Source organism: Thermobia domestica, chromosome 6 (assembly GCF_964235325.1).
Source record: "Thermobia domestica chromosome 6, izTheDome1.hap1.1, whole genome shotgun sequence".
Taxonomy (NCBI): domain Eukaryota; kingdom Metazoa; phylum Arthropoda; class Insecta; order Zygentoma; family Lepismatidae; genus Thermobia; species Thermobia domestica.
Genome location: NC_137459.1, coordinates 8,092,979 through 8,116,632, shown reverse-complemented (window position 1 = coordinate 8,116,632; position 23,654 = coordinate 8,092,979). Strand labels below are relative to the sequence as shown.

Sequence of the window (23,654 nt, the reverse complement as noted above, 5' to 3'; positions counted from 1 at the left end):
GCCCATATGTATCTTCATCCTATTAAATCGATGAATCCAAAAAACAACCGAGCATCGGCACGTCTGATTGGCTACTCTCGTTTCTGCCATCGTCTGATTGGCTACTTTCGTTTCCGCCATGATTGTTGGCTCAAAACATTGCGATCCTATTGGGCGGAGTGGGCAGAGTAGGGGTGGCGAAACTGTGACGTATGGCTTCAAGATTTTGTTGTAAGGGCAGATCCTCTATTTTATAAGATCCTTGTTGCAGCTGTTGGACTTTCCACTGAGGAGCCCTCGCCGTTACATTCAACATGCATTTGCGCTAGAGATTGGACGAGGAAGCGTACAAGAAATACTGCACGAATTAAAGTTCCACTCCTATAAGTTACAGATAGTGCAGATATTACATTGACGAGACCCTGTGTCGCGTAGAGAGTTTAGTGAACGGATATTGGCCAAAATCAACGAGGATACAAATTTCCTTAACAACATATGGATGCCAGAGGAAGCGCACTTTCACGTTAAGCGTTCGTTACATAACACAAAGGTCACATTATTGTGTGCTGTATCATGTCATGGTGTCATTGACCAATTTTTGTTCGAACGTGAGGATGATATTGTAACAAAAGTAACATCCGCTCGGCATGTTGGTATTCTTGAAACAATCTTTACACCGAGACTCCACGAACTTAATCTTAACTTCGAAAACATGTGACTTCAGGAGGACCGAACCACTTGACAAACTGCTTGAAAATCGATGGAAGCCGTTCTACAATTGAGGAGTTTGATGTAATAAGAGCGTAAGCAAGCTTATGCTCTTTTTGTATCAAACACATTTGTGGCCTTTGCCATGCTTGTTTAACCTCCTAATAACATTTCAATTCAATATCGGAATAAAATGCTGCATATTTCATTGTTTTATGTAAGAAAAAAACACTAAAAATTTTCAACATCTTTTTTCTTCAACTGTATGTTTCAGACTTATGCACTTATTGCATCAAATTCCTCAATTGTTTGCAAGGCGCTCATTTCACGTAACGGTAATATTTCACGGCCTGCGAGATCCCCTGATCTTAATGTGTGGTATTTCTTCCTGTAGGCACATCTTAAAGGGAAGGTGTACCACACACGTCCTGCATTTATTCATGAACTGAAACAGAAGATTGAAGATTAAATCACTGTCATTCATCAAGACATGCTACATCGAGCATTCTGAAGTTTCAATAACAGGCTATTAGAATGGAAACGCCGAAAGAGAGCACCTTATTGATGTCATCTGTAAGAAGTAAAGACAGTTTGTGACATTTTGTAATGCAAACATAAATAGCATACTGTCTACATCCCTTTCGTCCACAAATTCTTTTTTGGATAAAAAAAAAATCCAATATATTTCAATCAAAAATTTTTTGTAGGCCTTATATCTGGATAACTACATATAGTGTAGCCAGGGGGCGCGGTGGCTCAGTGGTAGAGCGTTCACCTCCGGTACTTGGGGTCCGTGGTTCGATCCCAGCTCGCGCCGTGTGGGCTTTGTGGTGGACAAACAACGTGCTCGTGGGTTTTCTCGGAGTTCTCCCGTTTCCTCCCACTATATTCATTTCATTCATTTCTCTCATTATCGCCGTCTCCTTTAGCCTAACCGGCATAACCGTGGGAGGTTAAACTTAAAGATTTCATTTCATTTTTATAGTGTAGCCAAACCCAAACTATCACTTAACTCAGTATGATGTGCTTATTCCTTAAAAATATACGAATACTCGATTTAGAGGCCGTTCAAAAATTTTGTAGCCCCTGATCCAAAAACAAATTATTAGCCGTTTTAGGAAAAAGGGAACATTTCTTGGTTAAAGAAGATATCTGGTAACCTTGTGTCTAAGTAGTATATACACTTCTTGCACTCGTTGATGTTGTTCTCTGAATGGGCTGACCTTGGTCTCCAACGTCGTGGTAAGTCACTCACTGAAGCCCGTTGAGTGAAATGTTGATTCAAGCGACGGATTATTGATTCCGATTGTGTTGACTCCTGTCATGAATCATGTGCTACTCTGGGTCCGTATCTATAAGACCCATAATGGCGGACATCTACCTGAGATTGTATTTCACACATAAGTGTCTTGTCGGTGCTGGTTTGAAACACCCTATATATATATATATATAGGGTGTTTCAAACCAACACCGATAAGGTTTGGAAGGTGATTCCTGACACAAAGATAAGACAAAAAGTATAGGCTACCTGGGTGCACAAATGCTCCCTTTCGGAATTATAGGCTGTCGAAAACACGAAAAAATGAAGTTTAAAAATCCATAGCTTGAAGACTATGGCACCTACCGTAGTCGGGTCAAGACTTCACTTAGGAACTACTATGTGCCCTATCCAAATATCCAAGTTTCAGAATCCAGAGATATTTTCGCAATATTTTTTATAGAGGTAGTTGGTGAGTACTTCAAGTTATGTTCCGTAGCCAAATTCCCTCTATAAAAATTGTTGTGTGAGTACTTCACGATTCTAAAACATGTATTTCTGGATAGCCCACATATTAGTTCCTAAGTGAAGTCTTGATCCGACTACGGTAGGTCCCATAGTTTTAGACAATGGACTTTTAAAGTTCATTTTCTCATCTTTTCGGCAGACTATAACTCCGAAAGGAAGCATTTGTGCACTCAGGTTGGGGTATACTTTTTGTCTTATATCGCTGCCAGGAATCTCCTCCCAAACGTTGTTTGTGTTGTTTTGAAACACCCTATATATATATACGCTTTCGTTCAAGAGTTACGGTATGGAGTAACGGAGAGACGTAAGTCGCCGTTACTTGAGTTGTTAGCGGATTGTCTGCATTAACAAACTCGACTAACATGTAAGATGAACACTCTGGATATCTATTGCGGAAAAGTAACTAAGAAGTTCGCTTCCATTCAAGAGTTATCGTGAGGAATAGCTGATGTACAGACTTACTAATTTTACAAGGTTATACATCTCACTTGCGTGTTCCCAATCACATTACTTAGAAGTAAATTCTCATTCCTGATCATACATAAGATGCGTAAAAGTCAGTTTACCTCGAAAACATAGAGTGATAGAGTTGTTCACACCGTCGCAAGACCCTGGCAACAATGCACTGGTTATTTTTTGTTGACAATTGAGATTTCACAATGTCACTGACTGTACTGGGTCCAGAAAAAAACTTACTTTTTGAAATTAAACCTGAATTTTGTATAGAGCTCATTCGTGGTTAAGTGGTTAGCGCACGCGCCTTAGGCGTGGGAGACCCTGTTTGATTCCCGGGAGCTTATGTGGTTCAGATTCTACGTTCACCAGTAGGTTCACGTCTCATATAGCCTCGTTGCTGAACGGAAAGTTAAACTCAAAATCAATTCAACTGAATTTTGTGCATAAATAAACTTATCTTTGCGTAGCCTTGTATAATTATTCCATCACAAAGCCTTTATTAAACCACAACTCGAAATGTAGACAAATATATGCCTGAGTTTCGTTACCCATTTTTATTATAAAGATAGTCATCAATCATTTCATAACCTCACTGTATATAAAGATGAAGATTTCTGTAAGATTTCTCGTTGGAGTCTAGTTAGGCGCATTGCATACAACTTGTTCTGAAAGTTGGAAATTTAGTACACAGAGAATGTGTAGTAAGGTACTGCTGTTATCATCCGAATAGTCATGCAAGAACAACTGCTATCATAGCACAAAGGAACCACTAGAAAGGAAAAAGTGTAATGCAAGATTTGAAAGTTTATTCTGGCAGAAAATGTAGGCGACTAGGATACAGGAAGACGAGAGCCGGAAGATGCATGTCAAAGGAGGAGTGGTTTAATGAGGCAGTAATGTGGTTAACAGACGGATCCTCCTTTTTCTCTTTTGTTCTATACAAAGCAGAAATAAAATAGATGAACAAAAACGCTTATATTCAGAGAGAGCTGAAGGACAAAAAATTTAAAGATTTTAAGGAGAAACGTTATTTGCGATGGATATTTTAAACAATATGATACAACACAAACTATAAAAGTTAGTAATATCTGAGTTTAGAATCATGTATGAGCACACAGTCTCTAGAGGAGGATGCAGGTACTCATTCAAGCATACTTAACTATAAGAGGCACGATAACTTAGCATTAGAGTGCTCACCTCTGGTGAGAAGGTTCTCGTCTTCTCCCACATTCACATTTCACCAAAGCATTTATTTTTTTATTGCCACCTAATGAAAAATGAAATGAAATGTTTAGTTTAACGTCTCGCGATTATGCACCATTGCTAAGGGTGACGGTGATGATGTGAAATGAATGAAATGATGGAATGATGAAAGTGGGAAGAAAAGGGAGAACTCCAAGAAAACCGAAGCACACAGTGTTTGTCCACTATAAAGGTCAGTTGGTGCGAGCTGGGATCTAACCAGGGATATCACGCACAAGAGGTAGGCGCTCTACCACTAAGCCACCGCGGCCCCGTCCTTTGACCTAATGGGAATGAGGGTTAGTAAACTAGAATTTTCAAATAAACTATACATTGTCCTTAAATTTCGGCTGTAGAGAGGAATACATAAAAGAAGAGGAGCACTTGCACCTGTAATATTTGAAATATTTAGATTTGTGGGAATTAAATGTTTGCTTTGATGTCTGGTGCTAAACTCACCTAAACAACAAAGCACAGGGATGCACTAAGGTCACGCGTCTAACGTCAGAAAATCAGCACATCCAGCAAAAAGGTGTTGAGGATTTATTTTACCACGATATCCAACTGTTGGCAGAGTGATGGGAAAAAGATGTGGTTGCAGATGGTGACAATCGGATTTACGAGGCATTTTCTTTGACCTTTGGAAATGACGAACCTAAGGTGGACATTTAATTCCCAGCGAGCTAATATAAGCATGAGTGAATAACTGTAGCGGAGTGAAGGATTTGGAGAACTACGAAAAAAGCCGACAGCACCCCACAGGCCCTTCCTCCAAGAAGATGGCTATATAAGAAGGTGACGGAACCAAAAAGTTATCAGACCAGAGATGATCACTCACCTACTAAAACGATGTGACAAACATCTTGGCATTTGAAGGCGGCGCTCCAAGTTCCTTTTAAATGCTGCTAGCAAATGAGAGGCGAGCGGTATTGCCACATTTATTTTGTACACATCCACGTCTATCCTCTGCCACCTGATCGCGCTGTAGTTCGTCTGCTTAGCCATAGCCACACCCCTTAGCACTCGGCAACATCGCGTCAGAGCTTGCATTTTTATTCGTTTAGGTGAAATGCCAAGATGTTTGTCACCGGCTTTAAAATTTTCTCCCGAGGCTGCCATTGGCTACGGAGACTTCCTTTAATACCTACTTCCGAAACTACTATGAGCTGCCGAGTATAACCGTTGCCGTCTGAGGCCGCTGTGGGCTAAGACAAATATCCTTTGTTCCAAGGCCACATCGTGTGCCGAACGACTTTGCACTTATTCTACACTGTAAACACTTAAAGACTTAGAGAAAAGATTTACAAGAACTTTGTAAATTTTTTATAAGACATTTTTTTTATATAATAAAAGGTGGAGCGCCAAATCTCCTTAGACACTACCTACAAGTCATTATAATACGCATGAGAGCAATTATAAAGAAATGGTGGCATTCTAAATATCTTTTGGAGAAAGCGGAGAAAATTACGTGGAAATGAAATGAAATGAAATGAAATCTTTCAGTTTAACGTCCCACGCCAAGGCAAATGACTGATGATGGAAGAAATTGTGGAATGAGAAAGTACGAGGAAATGTAGTACCCCCAAAAAAACCCACGGACACAATGTTGTACACCACAAAATTACTTTCTCTGGGATAGAATTAGGTACCTCCACGCAACAGAGGTAAGCGCTCTACCACTGGGCTACCGTGAAACCCGAAAATTAGGTTGGGTAAGTAATCACCACAGTATTTAAATATCCGCCTTGAAATTTCCGTTTTTCCTTCGGTAATAAGTATTATCATATTTTTCTGAAAAAAAAAAAATCACCTCCTCGGGACACTTGCGCCTCTCGGATCTGGCCCCAGTTTCACGTAGGGACCTCAAAAAATTTTGAAATATATCTGAAGGTACACAAAATCCGTATGCAAAGTTTCAATCTGGTATCTTGAAAATTAAAGGCAGGAAAATATTTGAAATTTGCTTTAATAAAAATATAAAGAAAGTCATGTCCCTCCGTCCCACTTGGAGCCGCCAAGTTGACCATCCGGTTCCAAAACGCACCTGGGGTGGAAAAGCAAAAAACTTTATTTGTTGCCTGCATATTTGAAAACTGGTAGCAAGATCTACACTGATCCATAAATCAGTTTGTTCAGCTCAGTGAAATTTAATAATTATTATAAATAGCTAATCTTCTTTTATTCTTTTCCTTTATACATGATGTCCCACATAAAACCGGCACGCCTCACGTACAGGTTGTCTCTAGTTAAATTGCTTGTGGAGTGACAACACTGCCTGGAAATTTGGCTACATTGCTTTTTATCGGAAAGTTGAGCTCAGCAGTGCATTCGTGCGTAGTTTCAGTAATTCCACAAGACGGAGTAACCGCTCATATATCCAACCAAAGTATAGCTCACATCAGCAACGTGCCTCCTGAAGACAGACTTGTCAATAGAGGCTTTTGGTCCCCAAGGTCCCCAGACTTAACATCGTGTGTTTTTTTTTTATTTATGGGGCATACTGAAACATAAAGTGTATCCTGACAATCTTTACAAAATAAACGATCTTAAAAGAGACATTATCAGATAAATTAACAACATCACGCCTGCAGAATTACAGCGTGCTGCTGGTAACGTCATCAAATGAGGTCAACTATGCCCCAATGTCCATGACCACCATTTTCAGCATCACTTATTAACAAGTGACTACTTAACGTTACTATTATCGATGCATTGTTAGTTAGCTCATTGTTGCTGTTAAAGTGCTACTTGAATCTCGTGCTTGAGACGTAGTGGTTTTATGTGGGACACCCTGTACAATGATAATATTGTAAAATTGCTTTGGGGGTCTCATTCTTCCAAGTGTATCTAAGTGTTCACAAAGTATACAGTATAGGGTTATGTATGGAACAGCATATCGGGTAAATGGTCTCTACGGCTTTGCTGGCACATACGCACTCTTCTGTTGAAATTTTGCATGATCGTTTTGCACAAATACGGCTTGATTTTGTTGATACAGCGCTAAATTTCCTCCTTAAAGCCCCCCCCCCAAATACAATGGGGTTAGATCGCATGATCTGGGCTTCCAGTTCTGATCACCGAAACGCGTTGTTCTTTTGTCTAGAGCTCCGATTTTAATATCCCTGAACTGCCCGCTGTCACACTGTCTTTTTTTAAAAATTCTTTTGCCAAGACATTACCGCACAAGTGGCACAAAATTCAAATCTTGCGCGAATTTTAGGACACCCAATATATCTACATTTTTTTTGTAACATTTCATCTGAATCATGCAGAAATAAAAAATACGCTATTTTTTTCCTATGGCATTTTCCATTTCTATGATACGCATTACAAAAAGGTAATATTTCAGTACTTGCGTCAGAGTCATAGTATGTTCTCATCGATATAATATTATGGATGTGCAGAAGAAAAGTATATGAACAGAGTTTTCTTTGTTTTGTGTGTTACCATACCAAACTGTTGGAAAGAGTCGTTGCGTGCTCCAGATAAAAGACTGCTGTCTCCGCATTATCGTTGTCCATTTCTCTGTATGCCAAGGAAGCTCGTCTTATCTTGCCTGACTGTTTGCATGGCTCAAGTACTTCTGGTAGATGGAGCCAATCAGTTTTACTCGTATCTGTCGTGGATGCGTTGCATTTCGTCGTCACTGGTATTGGTGAATCTCCATCTTCCAGAAACTTCTTTCTTTTACCCAATCTTTGCAATTTCTTTTCTACATACGTTTCTTTCTCACGATACGCAACAATACAATTTGTGTGAGGGTAGTTGCGGAATTAGAAGAACTAAGAGCAGCGTACTCTAGTCTAGAAAGTCAGAAGTAGGAAGACTAATATTGAATCGTTAAATGCCCGTTCATCGACCTTGTCTTGTTTAATTATCTGTTGATTTCGTCCTAGCTTGAAATGTTGCTGCATTTTGATCAGAATGTTGTTAATTTCCCTGATTTGATTACGTAATGACGTTCCCATGCCGTAAGCGTCGGTGGACCACCGATGGGCAACTAGCAACATCTACCTCAAAATTGGTAGTCCCGAAGCGACGATCCGCGGTGGCCCCACTTCTGTTTTGAAAATTATACCACCAGCGGCAGAGAAGCGATGAAACGTCAATCAACCACAAAATTATTCCCCCAAAATATATTAAATCGCTTATATGTGTGATTTGTTTACATCAAGATGAGTCCAAAAACCAATATAAAATTACCCCGTTGTGAGCGTTAATCACCAACGTTATGATTACTAGGCGCGTGCTCTTCCGACTTGGTCACGGAAGTGAAGAAGTAAACCTGCCTTGCAGGGGAGTAAATCAGGGTAAATCATTGAGATCTTTTTAATTTGGCTAATAAGAGTGCTTCTTTTAATCATGCACATTCGACGATAACCGTTTGGGATCAGATAAAATGCGTTGAACATGTAATTTCGTAACAAAATCACGCGCATCTATTTACTTTATTTCATAGTTCTAACATATTTACTTTCTAATGATCAACGGCGGTTGCCATCCAAATTCATACAATTGTACAGACTCATCTCAAGATTTTTTACTTCATGATGTAGGAGCAGGGGTTACTCTTTACTCCCGGAGCTTACTTTAGAAACAATTCGTCAGAAAAACTCTCAACATAGATGGATGGATTTAGGTTTAGCAACAGCTAGCTGGGATCCGAACCACGTAGTTCTTGCTGGGAATAACAAGTCAATAGAATAACAGTAAAAGAAGATAGCAATAAGAAAACAAGACAATAAAAAAAATAGATTATAAGAAAAGATAAAGCGGAAATTTTGTAACATATTCCATGCATGAAGTACACGTTAAGTGTATAATTTCGGTTTCTTTTTCTTATCATTACTTGCTAGGGTGTCAGACTTTTCTCTTTGAACATAGTCGCTAACGCTCTTGCCTTTGGTGCGAGCGGTCCTGGGTTCGATCCGCGGTGGGGCCACTCGGTCGAAAAAGTGTCACAGGTTGAGTGAGTTTTTTTCCTGGGTTTCCTTCATTTACACCAGTCAAATTCCGGGATGGTACCTGATATAATGGTCCCAGGCTTCTTCCTTCCTTCCCCATCCTTTCTTCCTTCTCTCTCTCTCCGGATAGTGTGCTCGCCGAGGGACGTCATCCCTCGTATACGTGACGGTCTAAATGGCTGTAGATGCCGAAAGCCCAGAAATCTAGAATCCTAATCCTTTTCTCTTCGAAAAGTTGGCAAGTATGTGCAAGTCTCTGACAGTCCATGAAGGGTTATGACCAAGCAGGTAAGTCATGGTAATCTGAAAGACACGTGATCAACGAATCGGCATGGTTTCTGGCTTTCTAGACCGGAGTCTATGGATCGTAGGACAACGTTTTCCAATGCTGTACTCGCACTTCAAACAGGGGATCACGTCCAGTAAAGGAAAGCTCTTTAGCAGTTCGTAGCGTAGTTGCTGTTTGAGTTACACTCGGTTAAGAAAGTATAGAAGCTCTTTCATACCATCCATCCTGAATGAGATTTTCCTGGATTGTTCTCATTCACACCAGGCAAATGCCGGTGTGGTATCTAACATATAGGTCCCAGACCGCTTCCTTCCTTCCCCAATCCTTTGTTCCTTTCCTTTCCCCGGATAGTGAGATCGCTGAGGGACAACATCCTTCATATGTCACAGACTAACATTATCATAGATGGTGAAAGCACAGACATCTAATTTCTAATCCTCCTAATCTAGCCGCTTACTTGTTCAATTGGAATACTACTATTGTTATGCATTAAAATGTTGACAACAGCAAGATAATGCAACTTTAAATTCAATTATTCCTTTGTAATACATTACATTCGTTTACTTATGCATATGCTATTTCCCGAAGTAAACGACGTTGAAAAAATTACACAAATTAAATTATTTACGAAAGGCTTCTTTCAACATGTCTTTCTTTCCACTCGGAATGCAAGCTACGAATACTGTAACCAAGGACATTCGTTTGTGTATTTAGTGTCGACGATATAAATCTTTTGCAAAATTCCTTTGAAACATCGCAGCGGAGATAAAATTCTGAGTAGCCAGAGCTTGGTAACTTATGAAACACCAGGGCACATATAACCTTGATATATGACACAGAAACAAGCACTAAGCTTTGCAGTGAAAAGCATCATTGTATTCGGTTATAAATCTTACCTTGTAAGTAAACTGCTTGGGAAGGTGAGTTTTAATACATAAAATATTAGCGCCTGTGTATGTGTATACTATGCCAGCAAGAAAATACAATGTAGCAATTAATGAATGAGTGAAATATTGACGTGTTATAGAAAATCTGCCCCGTGTAGCAAAGTAGCTAAAGCTCTCGTCTTTGGTGCGAGCACTCCCAGGTTCGATTTCCCGTGGGGACATTCGTCGAAAAGGTTTAATAGCCTTTTTAAGCCAGCCATCCTGAATGAGTATTTTCGTGGGTTTTGCTTATTCACGCTAGGCAAATGCCGGGAACGTACAAGCCGTAGGTTGCTCCTTCCTTCTCTCTTTCTCCTGATAATGTGCTCGCTGAGTTACTTCATCCGTCACACGTGACGGGCTTAAGTCCATATAAGGTAATGGTCAGAAATATGTATACCTAAATAAACAAATAAAATCAAAATATTCATGTTATGGTCTGATATCAAACTTTCTCTTTTGTTGACTTTAACAATTTTATTTATCTATTAAATAAAACGTTTTCGTTTTGTGTTTTAAAGAGTTTTTTTTTTTTTTTTTTTTTGGAAAATTCAAAAGCACTACCTAACGTCAAAGCCTTGGAAGTTTTTCCGAGCAAAATCACTCGGTCATTACGTTACATTTTAAGTCCAAGCTATATTAACCCTTTTCGGACGGCCATTTTCTATTGTACTCTTCCCCTTTAACGGGTGGGTTTTCTCAGCACCGATACACATTCTATGTTGCTTTGATGATAGTCTTCTTCCCTTTCAGCATAAACTCACAATAATTGTAATGACACTCTGCAGCTGCTAGCTTTATATTGTCTTATATGTACGCCTTCACACCTGCGCTTCGGTGCAAATGATCCGCTTCTCTGAGCTGCTATAAAGATCACTCTGCTAGTAGCTGGCTTGAGCGGGCTGCTGGCAGAAAAGAACACGCAGTCTTATAAGAGCCCTTCACAGATGAGCGTATACTCCGTTGAAATGGAGAAAAGTGTGATGTTGAAAATTTTCTCTTTTTGGTGTTACTCTGATGAAATGCACACCTTATACTATTATACAGTTCGTCAAACGAAGATATAGACATCCTGAAGTAATTTTAAAAAAATCTTCCATCTTCTCTCAGTTTAGGAAACAGACTGTAAAATGAACCTTGTTCCAGTCTTGATCGATTTATAGGATAAATTTATATCTTCTTGTCCTATATCTATATGTTCAATATCTCCTTTTCTTGCAATTTAACGCCAAGAATAAAGCTGCAGCTTCTTCTGGCTCTAGTAGGGCTGACATTTTGGTGTCACAATCTGTTGAGAGGCTCAGAAGTGTTCAATGACTTCACACTACAGATTCACAGGAAGGGCTCACGCGAGTGGCTTACACGATCCCAGTGTGAAGGAAACCTAATAATATATAGCAATGCAACACAGCCACTTATATGAGTGGATTAACGTTAAAAATTAACTGGGCTGTGATAGTCGTGGAAAACAATCATTTATAGGATAATATATTTGACAAACGATTCTTTTAAAACAAAATCTTTTCTCTGAATTTAACGGAAACTTTTTGTTTCTTTGTAATAATGGAAACATACGAATGCTAAAACAAATACATTTATAAACTGACGATGTAGTTGGACAAGAGGAGATATAATTTAGTTCATTTCTTTTTCGTGAAGCATCAACTCTTCTTTGTCAAGTTCTATTTCGTTGCTACGCTTTTATTACTTTTTTCTTTTTCTTTTCTTTCTTTTTTTCTTTTCTTTTCTTTTTTTTAAAACAGGCTTCGTCTGGCTCGAATCAAATATGATCCGGCTTTTGTTCCGATAAAAGAGAACGCTATTTCTTCCACCACGGCCACTTCCCAGCTTTAAGCGGTTTCTTTGTTGATACATTTTCCAATTTTCGTGGCCGACGATCCGCTATCATATGAGGTATGATATAAAGATATTTCTCCCTTACGCGAAAATATGGTAAAAGAACATATTATTATTATTATTTTCTTTTCAGGATAAATAGTGCTCCCTTAACCACGTTCAAAAATAAACATCACATAGTCTGTTGCATTTCTCTACCTATTGTCTATTTTGTTAGAATTCATTTCAAGCATCTACCGTCTTATGTCAGTTTTTTTTTTTTTTTTTTTTTTAAGAAACAAGTCTCAAATGGGAATTCGTGCTATTATTCAGTTTAAAATGTTTTGTCATCTCGAATTCTGCCAAGAAATTTGAAGCTTAAAATATATAAAACCATAATAATTCCTGTTGTACTGTATGATTGCCTAATGTGGTCGCTTACTATAAGGGAAAAACATAGACTGAAAGTATTTGGGAACAAGATCCTGAGACGAATATTCGAACACAAAAGGAACGGGAATATGCAATGGGGGACACTTCATAACGAGGAACTACGTAATTTCTATCATTTACCGAACATTGTTAGGGTCATCAATTCTAGAAGCCTTAGATGGGCAGGTCATGTAGCTAGGATGGAAGAAATTAGAAACGCTTTCAAAGTCTTGTCTGGAAGACCAACCGGTAAAGGACCATTTGGAAGACCTTGGCGCAGATGGGAAGACAATATTAAAATGGATTTCGCAGAATTAGGAATACAAAGTAGAAACTGGATCCAGTTAGCTAAGAACAGAAGACAATGGAGGGCTTTTGTGAACGCGGCATTGAACATCCGGGTTCCATAGGCCAAAGAGTTAGCTAGTTTGTTAGTTTTTTTAAAAAGTCTCATATGGTTAACGCCCTTTTGTTTCATGTGGGAGACTTCAGTTTATTACCCGATGACGTTCAGATGTAAATTTAGGTCGAGATCTCATGTAATATATTTGCACTGAAAAGATACATTAAACTATACAAATGTAAGGTTTGTTTTGTTTTAGTTTAACACCCCTTTTCAACGGATAGACTATATGAGACGTGGACTTCAAGCTTAACGTGAGATACGAACTATATGACCTCCTGTCAGGGATCGAACCCATGCCTCTTGCAGCGAAGGTTTGTATCCTAACTAGTTAGCCACAAGGAGGCTAAGTTCCATAAGATTATACGCCAGTAGCGTTATAGGGTAGTAACTCTATTTTTTTCTTTATTTTTTTTTTACCTCACGTTGGATCTCGGCTAGACCAGGTGTGAAACCATCACAATTAAAATAGAAAAGAGACAATATTAAAAAAAAAAAACTTCACACACTGGAATGCTTCGACATAGAAAATTCACTTATTTGAACATTCATAATTAATGAACTATGTGGAATCATGGATACTCAGTTGTCATTCTTAATTGTGCAATATGAAGCCAGATGGAACTAACGTTTTCTTTTCTTGCTATGGGAAATTAACCCTTATGAAACAGTGACTATAAAGGTAATAAAGAAAGAAAGTTCTGTGGATTTTCACCAACCAACTTCGAATATCGATATGTCACTTAAGACATACCTGAAAGATCAAACATAGTCCCCATCAGTATCAACGACCTTCTGACAACGTTCTGGAAGGATATGGATTTCATCGCTGTAAAAATTGGTGGGCCGTGAAACAAAGAAGATATCAAGTGCATTTTGCACCTCTTCTAGGGATTTGAATTGGTCCAATAAACGGAACAGGTGATAATCGGACGGTGCAATCTCCGGGGAGTATGGTGGATGCAATAGTGTTTCCCATCCAAGGAATAGAATGGTGTCCCGGCTTATCCTAGCCACGTGGGGCTTAACGTTGTCCTGTAACAGGAAAACCGCTTTGCGATTCAGAAGTGCTGGCTAAAGAGTTTTGATTTTTTTCATGAACACGGCTCAACTGCTGAAAGTACACAGCTGCATTGATGCTCTGACCAGTTGGTAACAGTTCTCTATGCACGATGCTGCCAGAAGTCCACCAAACACACAGGAGGTCCTTCTTCTGTGCAGTGCTGGTTTCGGCTGTTTTGCAACAGGTTCGTGGGATGTTAATCAATGATGACGGCTACGTGGAACTTCGTAAAGGACCCATTTCTCGTCACATGTCAACACCCTGTCCAGAAATGGCTCCTTCCTCAGACGAGACAGCAAAGAAACACAGATGTCTGTTCGCGTTCCCTTCTGGCCCAGAGTCAAGTAATGTAGAACCCATCGACCCAACTTGTAGTGATTCTCAAGTTGATGGAGGTCCACTACACTCACACTGAATTGTAGTTCCAGTTCCTGACAAGTCTGGCCACTGTTCGCCTCAATTGCTGCCTGGAGATCTTTATTTTGTACATGTGTTGGACTTTCAGTACGTGGTGCGTCTTCGAGTGTTTCGTCACCGTCGTTAAACTTGTTAAACCAGCAGTGCACTGTCCGCATAATCACGACACCCTCACCAAAGCCTGGCCTATCTTCCGTGCCGCTGCAACGGCGTTTGACGCCAGTTTGAACTCGTATGGCATGCACACCCTTATGACGCTCTGTGGAGGTTCCACGTTCACTCTTCCTTTACGCAAGTTCACGGTGTAACTGAACTGCCACAACAAGGTAGTACCCACACAACTGACCTTCGCGTTATCTCCATTCGCTTTCAACTCACGTTGTGAGAGTCAATGGAACACAACTTCCACAAAAAGCGACAGAACTTTCTTGGTTATCTGCTGTCATTTGGAAATCTGCTTCACGTGATTTTTGGGTCAAGTTCTACACTAAGTGTATTATGATGTAAAGTTTGTTGAGAAACATGCCATACGCAAATCATTTTATACTAAAATTCAGAAATCGGCGAAAATATAATTAGTGCACTCAGGTTTCAGACAAGTTAAATAATAAAGGTATCATTGAGTAGATTATTATTATTATTATTATTATTATTATTATTATTATTATTATTATTATTATTATTATTATTATTATTATTATTATTATTATTATAACAAAAACAAACTATTTTGATATATATTTGTTTCTCTACAGCCGTTCTTTTCAAATTGCTACTGTTTCCATAAAGGCGAATTTCCCTTAGCATGAAAATGTACAGTAGTTAATTCGATTTGGCTTGAGACAACTCAATTGACTATAGTTTGGTGTGCGTGTGTGTGTCCATATCACTAGTTTCCCGGTTAATTACATATGAATTGCTGTAATTAATTTGTAAACGCCTGACAAGTATAACTATATTTATTCTCAGTAACTTATTAGTGGGGGGTGGGGATATTTAGTTACAAATATATTAAGTGAAGAGAATTCCCGAATCCTCAGACTAGACTACTATATTTGGTAGAGTTCAGTCGGTTTCTAGATAGTTAGCTACGAGGGTTATTCAATAAGTCCTTAGAAAATTTGAAAGATGATACTTGTAGTATCGAAAAGGGTTTGCTACCTTTACACTACAAGGGTATTTAAATGACACAAAGCCCTTTACACGGCGCTATTTAAAGCGTTTTCGTAAGGGTTGTCAAACAGGTCAATAACATCACTGATAATTATGATAAACGCATGAAACGAAAAGTAGTGTGTTAATCAATGTCCCTATTTTGTATTTTAGTTATTTATATATACGAAATTTTTAATGTTTTATGCGTTATTAGTATTGTTGTAACTGTAAGTTTTCTTTTAGGTAAGGAAACTAAACTTTCTCTCCCCGCCACTCCTCAAATATACTGACAGGAACAATATATGCTATTTATTCCTTGAGTTCCATTATTTGATGTTACAATCCATGTAAAACTTTCCTTCTAAATTATCTTTTTAGCCTGTATTTTTTTAAAGTATTGACGAGTGGAAAATGATATGAGTTGGAAACACTATTCATATCCATAAGAATTGCACATGCAAAGAAACATAAACAATTTGCTGTTCACAATGTGATCGTGACCTGCCTTTAGACCCGTTACAAAGTCACGCGGAGCTCCGCGTGCGGAGTCCCGCGTGGCAAGATTGTTCTATTGATTCTTATGGGTGCATACATAGTCACGCGGAGGCCTCCGCGCGCGGAGCAGCCTCCGCGTGGCCCTATCCGCGCTCCGCGAGGCAGATAAGGCCATTGAGCAAATGGGTGCTTACATAGTCAAGCGGAACTCCGCGCGCGGAGCAGCCACTTTTCTTTAAAATTTAAAAAGAAACGTGCATGGTAGCAAAAGCAAAATGAAAATTGATCCAGATTTATTTTCTTAGTTTTGATAGTGAGTTGCTAGATAATATTTTATACTGTTCTATAATACTATTTTCGTATTTTTTAGTGCTATTTTTAATTTAGCTATAATGTCTTCGTTTAACTGGAACTTCCAATTAATGCCTTTGCTTAATTGGAACTGTACATGTGGTGCCTTTAATGTACCATTGTTAACAGTACGTGACTATTGTAATTTTTCGTCTTTCTTTCAACAAATTTCAAATTACAGTTTCAGTTTCAATTATCACGGAGGTTAAATTAACACCATGTTAATGCGATCTCTCTTGTGAGGAATACAAAAAGCGTGACATTCGTGAACAGGCATGGAACGAGATATGTAAATGTTTTTTTTTTTTGTAGAAATGAAGGTATGGACAATGAAAAAAGATAAATTGAGGCAAATAATTTATCTCTATTATTAAATAGTTGATTGGATGAAAAGTGATTGGATGTGAAGTTCTAACCAAATGTACAAACATTCGTTATTTTCATTTGTTAAAAAACAGTATCTGTTAAGTTTTTTAACACGTTTTTTTTTAAAAAAAAACAGTTTCTTTTCTTTAAAGAAAAGTGCTGTATTTTAAGAGCGTGCATATGGATCCTATTTAAACTTCATTTTATAATTTCGATGGAATTTTTTCAATTAGGTCATCGAACGACTGAATTGACGTACGGAAATTACTGAAGTACTTCTTCTCGTCTTCTCGCAAATCTATATATACAGACACAAAAGCTCCCTTCAGACTTCTTTGAGAAACTAAGGGATGAATCTTGAGACATTTATTTTTCTGTGTTTTTCGTTTTCTCTTCTTACAGAAATATTAAAAAAACACTATTGTCATTTCGAACTTTTCATGTTGACTCGCAACACTGACTGAGAAGAATCCTGTATATAATCACGTGACGCGTAGCGCGTAGCTACGGATGACTGTGTAAGCACACACGCGTAGTGCGGAGGGCGGAAGACGGAGCGCGGAGCTCCGCTTGACTGTGTAACGGGCCTTACAGTCACTTTTGGTTTCGTTTGGCCATTTTTTTTTAATTTTGTATAGAGTGTAGAGTGTTTGGGCAGAAACACTCACTTACACACAATTGTTCCCTTTTCTCAACATCATTCGATACCTCTAAATATAAGCTTGAGTTGCTCACAACACAATTAGAAGAAATCTCGACGTGACAAGAGAAATATTTTATGAGCAAGCGACCACAAAGCGAACTTGAAGGAATGAAACAAAGAGGGGGAGGGAAGGTACCACTTTATCTTTGTTTGGGTTACAACTGGTGAACCAAACTACTCTAATGTGTTCCTTGAGACCTTTCTGTTGGTTTAGTACGCAGAAATTCTAGTTACAGGATAGCCGCTGCTACATTAGTTATTGTGCTGATGGGTCGAAAATGACCGATCCTTGTATTTGTCCAAAATGACGATCGGTCGGAAACGAACGATTTCGTAATGTAAAGGAGCATACTTCTTCACTAGAATGTTGTTAAAGTTTCAGCTGTATCCGTTACGTGGTTTCATTAAAATACTCAATTGAAGAAACAAACTTGTGTATATCCAAAAAAAAAAAAAAAAAGTTTCTCTCGGTTATCAAACATTTCTATTTAAAAGGTTTAACACAGAAAGAGATCGAAGTCGAGTTGGCTGAAATTCATGGCACGTCTCCACCTAGATTTGCGACCGTTTACAATTTAAAAAATGAGTTTAAATGTGGTCGTACATCCACAAATGATAAACATCATTTGGGACGTCCAGTGAAAGTTACTTCCTCCGAAATGATTGGCAAAATCCACGATTTTTTGAGTGATCTACGAATCAAAGTGCGCGAAATAATAGAATACTTTATTAATCATTGAACAACTACATGTTGTAATAGATTTCGTCAGGAATAAAATTAATACATATAATAATAGAAGATAATATACAAGAAATAAATATAATAATAATAATAATAATAATAATAATAATAATAATAATAATAATAATAATAATAATAATAATGATGATGACAATAAAAATGAATATTACAATGAATATTCTGTAGTTTGAGGAAGCAAACTAAAGATTATTATACCATTATATCAGATAGACTATGTTATGATTCAGGACAGGTATCGGAATAGCTTAAAGAACGCTAAGACCCTTCCCGGGGCTGATATTTTCTCTGATCATAATCTTGTGCTGGCCGAAGTAGATATTCAACTGAAAAATGTAGGCAGAAGAAAAGTAGGTAACAAAGTGTTGAACACTGAAAAGTTGAAAAACAAGGAAATAAGAAATCTTTTCGCTGAAAAATTCGAAGAAAAATGTTCAAACGAGGAAAAGATAGCCACAGGTACTAACGCACGGTGGGAACATATTAAACGTTGCTTACAGCAGGCTGCAGAAGAAACAGTAGGTTACCGCGAGCACAAAACTGCTAAGAAACCATGGGTTACGGAGCAGATGTTGCAGAAAATGAGGGAGAGGAAGATGTGGAAACAGGTTGATACAGAAGAGGGCAGAAAGATGTACAGAAAGTTAAATAATGAATTACGAAGAGAAACAGACAAAGCGAGGGAAGAGTTTTACAAAAGAAAATGCGAGGACATAGAAGAATTAGAAAGAGTTGGGAAATATGAGGAAATGTACAAGGAGGTGAAATCTATGGAATTTCGGAGAAAACAAGGGAGTATTATGATGGCAGTAGAAAATAAGAATGGGAAGGTAGTCAGCGAGAGAAATGAGGTCATAGGAAGGTGGAAAGAATACGTTGAAGACTTATATGAGAGTAGGGATAGACCGTGTAGCCTAAATGTTGAAGTGGAAAATGAAGTAGGCGAGGATGATAAAGGATTTAGTATTCTTCGGGATGAGTTTGAAAAGGCTATATCCGAGATTAGGAATGGAAAGGCAACAGGAATAGATAACATACCAATTGAATTCATTAAAAATATAGGAGACAAGGGAAAGAAAGAATTGTGGCGACTATGCAATGAAATATATGAAACAGGAGAATGGCCAAGAGACTTTCTGAAAACGATCATGATACCGATGGCTAAGAAATCGAACCCAAAGAGATGTGAGGATTATAGAACTATTAGTCTCATATCTCATGCAGCTAAAATTCTGCTCCGAATACTGAACAGAAGGTTATATGGAAGAACAAATAAAGATGTTGAGGAAGAGCAGCTCGGGTTCAGAAGAGGCAAGGGCACAAGAGATTCTATTGGGTTATTAAGGGTGATCGGTGAAAGATTTATAGAAAAAGGGAAAGAGGTGTATGTTGTATTTATTGATCTAGAAAAGGCTTTTGACCGCGTGAATTGGGAATTGTTGTTGGGAGTTCTAACAAAGATAGGGTTGGAATGGAAAGATAGAAGACTCATAAGAAACTTATACATGAACCAACAAGTAAGTGTAAGGATAGGGGAAGAACTGACGGAAGAGAGTGCAATTGGAAAGGGAGTTCGACAAGGATGCTGCCTCTCGCCAACACTATTTAATGTCTATCTAGAAGAAATAGTGAAAAAGAGCCTACATGATGATGATGGCATTTCGGTAGGAGGTAGAATGATTAGATGTATAAGATTTGCAGACGATATGGCGCTTGTTGCAGAATCTGAAAATAAAATCAATAAAATGTTAGAAAAAATGAGAAAGGGCTTTGAAGAATATGGGATGAAAATAAATGTTAGAAAGACAAAAGCCATGGTGATTGGAACGAAGGGGTCTGTGTCAAATATAAAAGTAGTAGAGGAGAAAATAGAACAAGTGAATAGTTTTCGATACCTGGGTAGTGTTCTTAGTAATGGCATGAAATGCGAACGTGAAATAAAAGCAAGGATAGGAATGGCGAAAGAAGCCTTTAAAAGAAAGAAAAGTCTGTTTTGTGGGACCTTGAACAAAGAGTTGAGAAAAAGACTCATAAAATGCTTCGTGTGGAGTGTTGTACTGTATGGGGCGGAAACGTGGACATTGCGTAAGGGTGACGAAAATCGACTGGAAGCCTTCGAAATGGGTGTGGAGAAGAATGGAAAGAGTTAGTTGGGTCGAGCGGAAAACGAATGAGAGAGTGTTAGAAATGGTGGGTGAGAAAATAACACTTTTAGATATTATTAGGAAGAGGAAGAGAAACTGGTTGGGACATTGCCTAAGAAGAGATTGTATTATGAGGGACATCCTAGAGGGTATGGTGGTGGGAAAGAGAGGGAGGGGGCGAAAGAGACTACAATCAATGGATGATATTAAAACAGAAAGATCATACGCGAAGACGAAAAGGTTAGCGGAGGACCGTGGAGCATGGAAGCTTCTCAGCTGCGGCAAGTGACCTGCCAATAAAGGCAGAATACCTATGCTGATGATGATATTTGTAAATTTTTTGTGTCTTACATAATCTAACATGTGGAGTATCAATGCTAAACTTAGACCTAGTATTATATTCATGTATATTTGCACGTACAGTAAACAAATCAGGGTTTTCTTTTACAAACATTAAACAGTTGTAAACGTATATAGATGGTACAGTCATGATTCGATAATTTTTTTAAACAATTCCCTATAGGACACTGTCTGGTAAGCCTTTAATACACCTAACCGCTCTCTTTTGCCATTTCAAGATAGAACGAGCTCCAGTAGAGTTACCCCACAATAAATTCCCGTACAGTAAGTGGGGATGAAAGAAAGCGTAGTATGATGTTATCATTAGTTCATGATATTGAGGTCACAGGAATATCACAAGGCAAAAATCTCTAAGATGGATTTCCTTTGATTGGACTAGTATATTTTGGAAAACAACCAATCAACAAAGATGGTCGAGTTGTAAGGGAACTAACTAAAACATCGGTAAACACGAGCCAAAACATTGTAGGAGACTTTTTTTTTTTTACAAGTTCTCCTTTAGTTCAGGAATTACTAGCTGTCAGTAGCGTAGCCAGGATGTGTGTTTGGGGGGGGGGCAAGTTCTGTTATAGGTACATATAGAAAAATTACAAACAAAAAAATATATAAACATAAAAATATATAAAAAAATTACAAACATCAAAGTACCAAAGTACATTGTCGGACCGCTTTGGGGGGGGGGGGCGGCCCCTCTGGGCCCCCCCTTCCCTACGCCACTGCTAGCTGTGGATATCACATATGTTGAAACCATACAAAAAAAAGTGGAAATTCCACCAGAAATGCAACATCTAAAATCTAGTAAAGCGCATTCATTCTTTTTTTTTTTTTTTTTTTTTTTTGGTTTTCCATCACTACGGTATAGTATGTTCCTAAGAAGTCGTCAGGTGTTATATTAGTTTCTTGATGTATCAAACCATGGATGTTACAGACGAAGAAAGGAAACCTGAAATATTAATGCAGCAAAATGCGCATAAGTGGCGTAGATACTACGGATGGATTGTTAATACTACAGTGGCTGCTTGTGTCAAGAGTGCCGATCCTGGGGGAGGGCGGGCCCCGTAATGCTCGTGTGGGCTCACCATGTATTTTTATGAATATGTTTTTTATATGTATTGTTATTGTTATATGTACTTTACAATATTTGGCATAATTTGAATTTGTCTTAATATCTTCATATGTGCCTTGTTAGACCATTGTCTGCAACCAAACACACATCTGCATGCCCCCCCCCCTCCCAAGTTACAAATAAATCGTCGGCTTTGGCTTGTATTATTCTTCAGCTTGATCGATGTAGAATGTATTTCTCTTTGATAGTATGGCTTTATCACTATCCGGAATCTATTGGGTTGACAACTAAGTTCCCGCCGTTTTTCTAAATTGGAAACATCTGTATGACATTAAATACTTTTGGCACGAAGTTGTACATCATTCAAAAGAGAATATATTGTTCTACCTAAATATGTTTTTTTGCTACTAAGATACATTTTCTTCTTATATACAGATCATTAACATGGAATCTCAAGTTGAGAAGAATGTGCATTTTCGACAACTCCTTCTTTTTTGCCTTTAATCAAGGTTCCAAGGCCGCAGAAGCTGCTCGCAACATTTGTGCTGTGTATGGAGTGGGTGCTATAGCTGAAAGAACCGCCCGTGATTGGTATGCAAAGTTCAAAAAAGGAAATTTTGACCTCAAAGACGTACCTCGTTCTGACCGTCCAGTTGAGTTCGATGAAGAGCGATTGAACCACCTTTTACATGAAAATCTGCGTCAAACAACAAGGGAACTGGCAGAGACAATCGATTGCTCCCACACTACTGTAGAGAAGCATCTTCACTCGATTGGCAAAGTTCAGAAGTGTGGAGAATGGGTGCCCCACACTTTAAGTGTCACCAACAAATATTAACGAGCCACAATCTTCGCTGGTTTGCTTGCTCGTCACCGTGAAACCCATGGACACAACGAACGAGGTATTGAAAAACTTGTTGAACGTTGGGAAAACGTTGTAAACAACAAAGGAGAATACATTCTTGATTAACTACTTGTATATGTGTATTGAAAAATAACTTTTTAACTAACATTATTAAAAACGGCGGGAACTTAGTTGCCAACCCAAGCAAAACTCAAAAGAAAGTATTTTCTGAGAGAGCTGGCATAACTTGTTCATTATTATATAGAAAAAAAAGGCTAACAGAAAGGGGATGTTTCAAAAAAAAAGGTGGAAGGCAGATCTACTTGCACTTGGACACAATTACGACAAGAGGAGAAAAACAAAAGAAAGAGATGCTACGTACGGCCTAGGAGTTTTGATAAGAATATCAAGCCCAAGAAGTCAATGAGTGTCTAGAGACAAAATAAAAAAAAATAATAAAAAAAATAAAATGCTATCTTACAGTTTTGTGTCCGACGATTATACCGGCTAGGCTAAAGAAGACGGTAATGAAGAAAAATGAATGAAATGGTGAAATGAAGAAAGTGGAGGCAAATGGGAGATCTCCAGGAAAACCCACACACATGGTGTTTGTCCACCAAAAATCTCACTTGGTGGAAGCTTGAATCTAACCCAGGACTCCATGTACTAGAGATGAATGCTCTACTACTGAGCCACCGCGGCCCAGGAGACAAAATGAACAAACAAAGAAATGAAAATATAAATTAATTTGATTCCAGTAGTCTTTGTTATAATATTAGTACAGTAGTATATGAGTTAGTATTAGAAATTCATCTACGTGGAACAAATATCTATATATACTTCAAATATATACAAATAATGCAAAATTGCAGAAATCTGTAAAGGTTAATCAACCGTTTGTAGGTGAAA

The 23,654-nt window shown here is 38.3% G+C and overlaps 1 pseudogene; it reads left to right on the top strand.

The window, feature by feature from the left end:
• The first annotated feature begins 22,367 nt into the window (after positions 1-22,367).
• On the top strand, positions 22,368-22,739 carry LOC145687111 (histone-lysine N-methyltransferase SETMAR pseudogene; annotated as a pseudogene).
• The last annotated feature ends 915 nt before the right edge of the window (positions 22,740-23,654 follow it).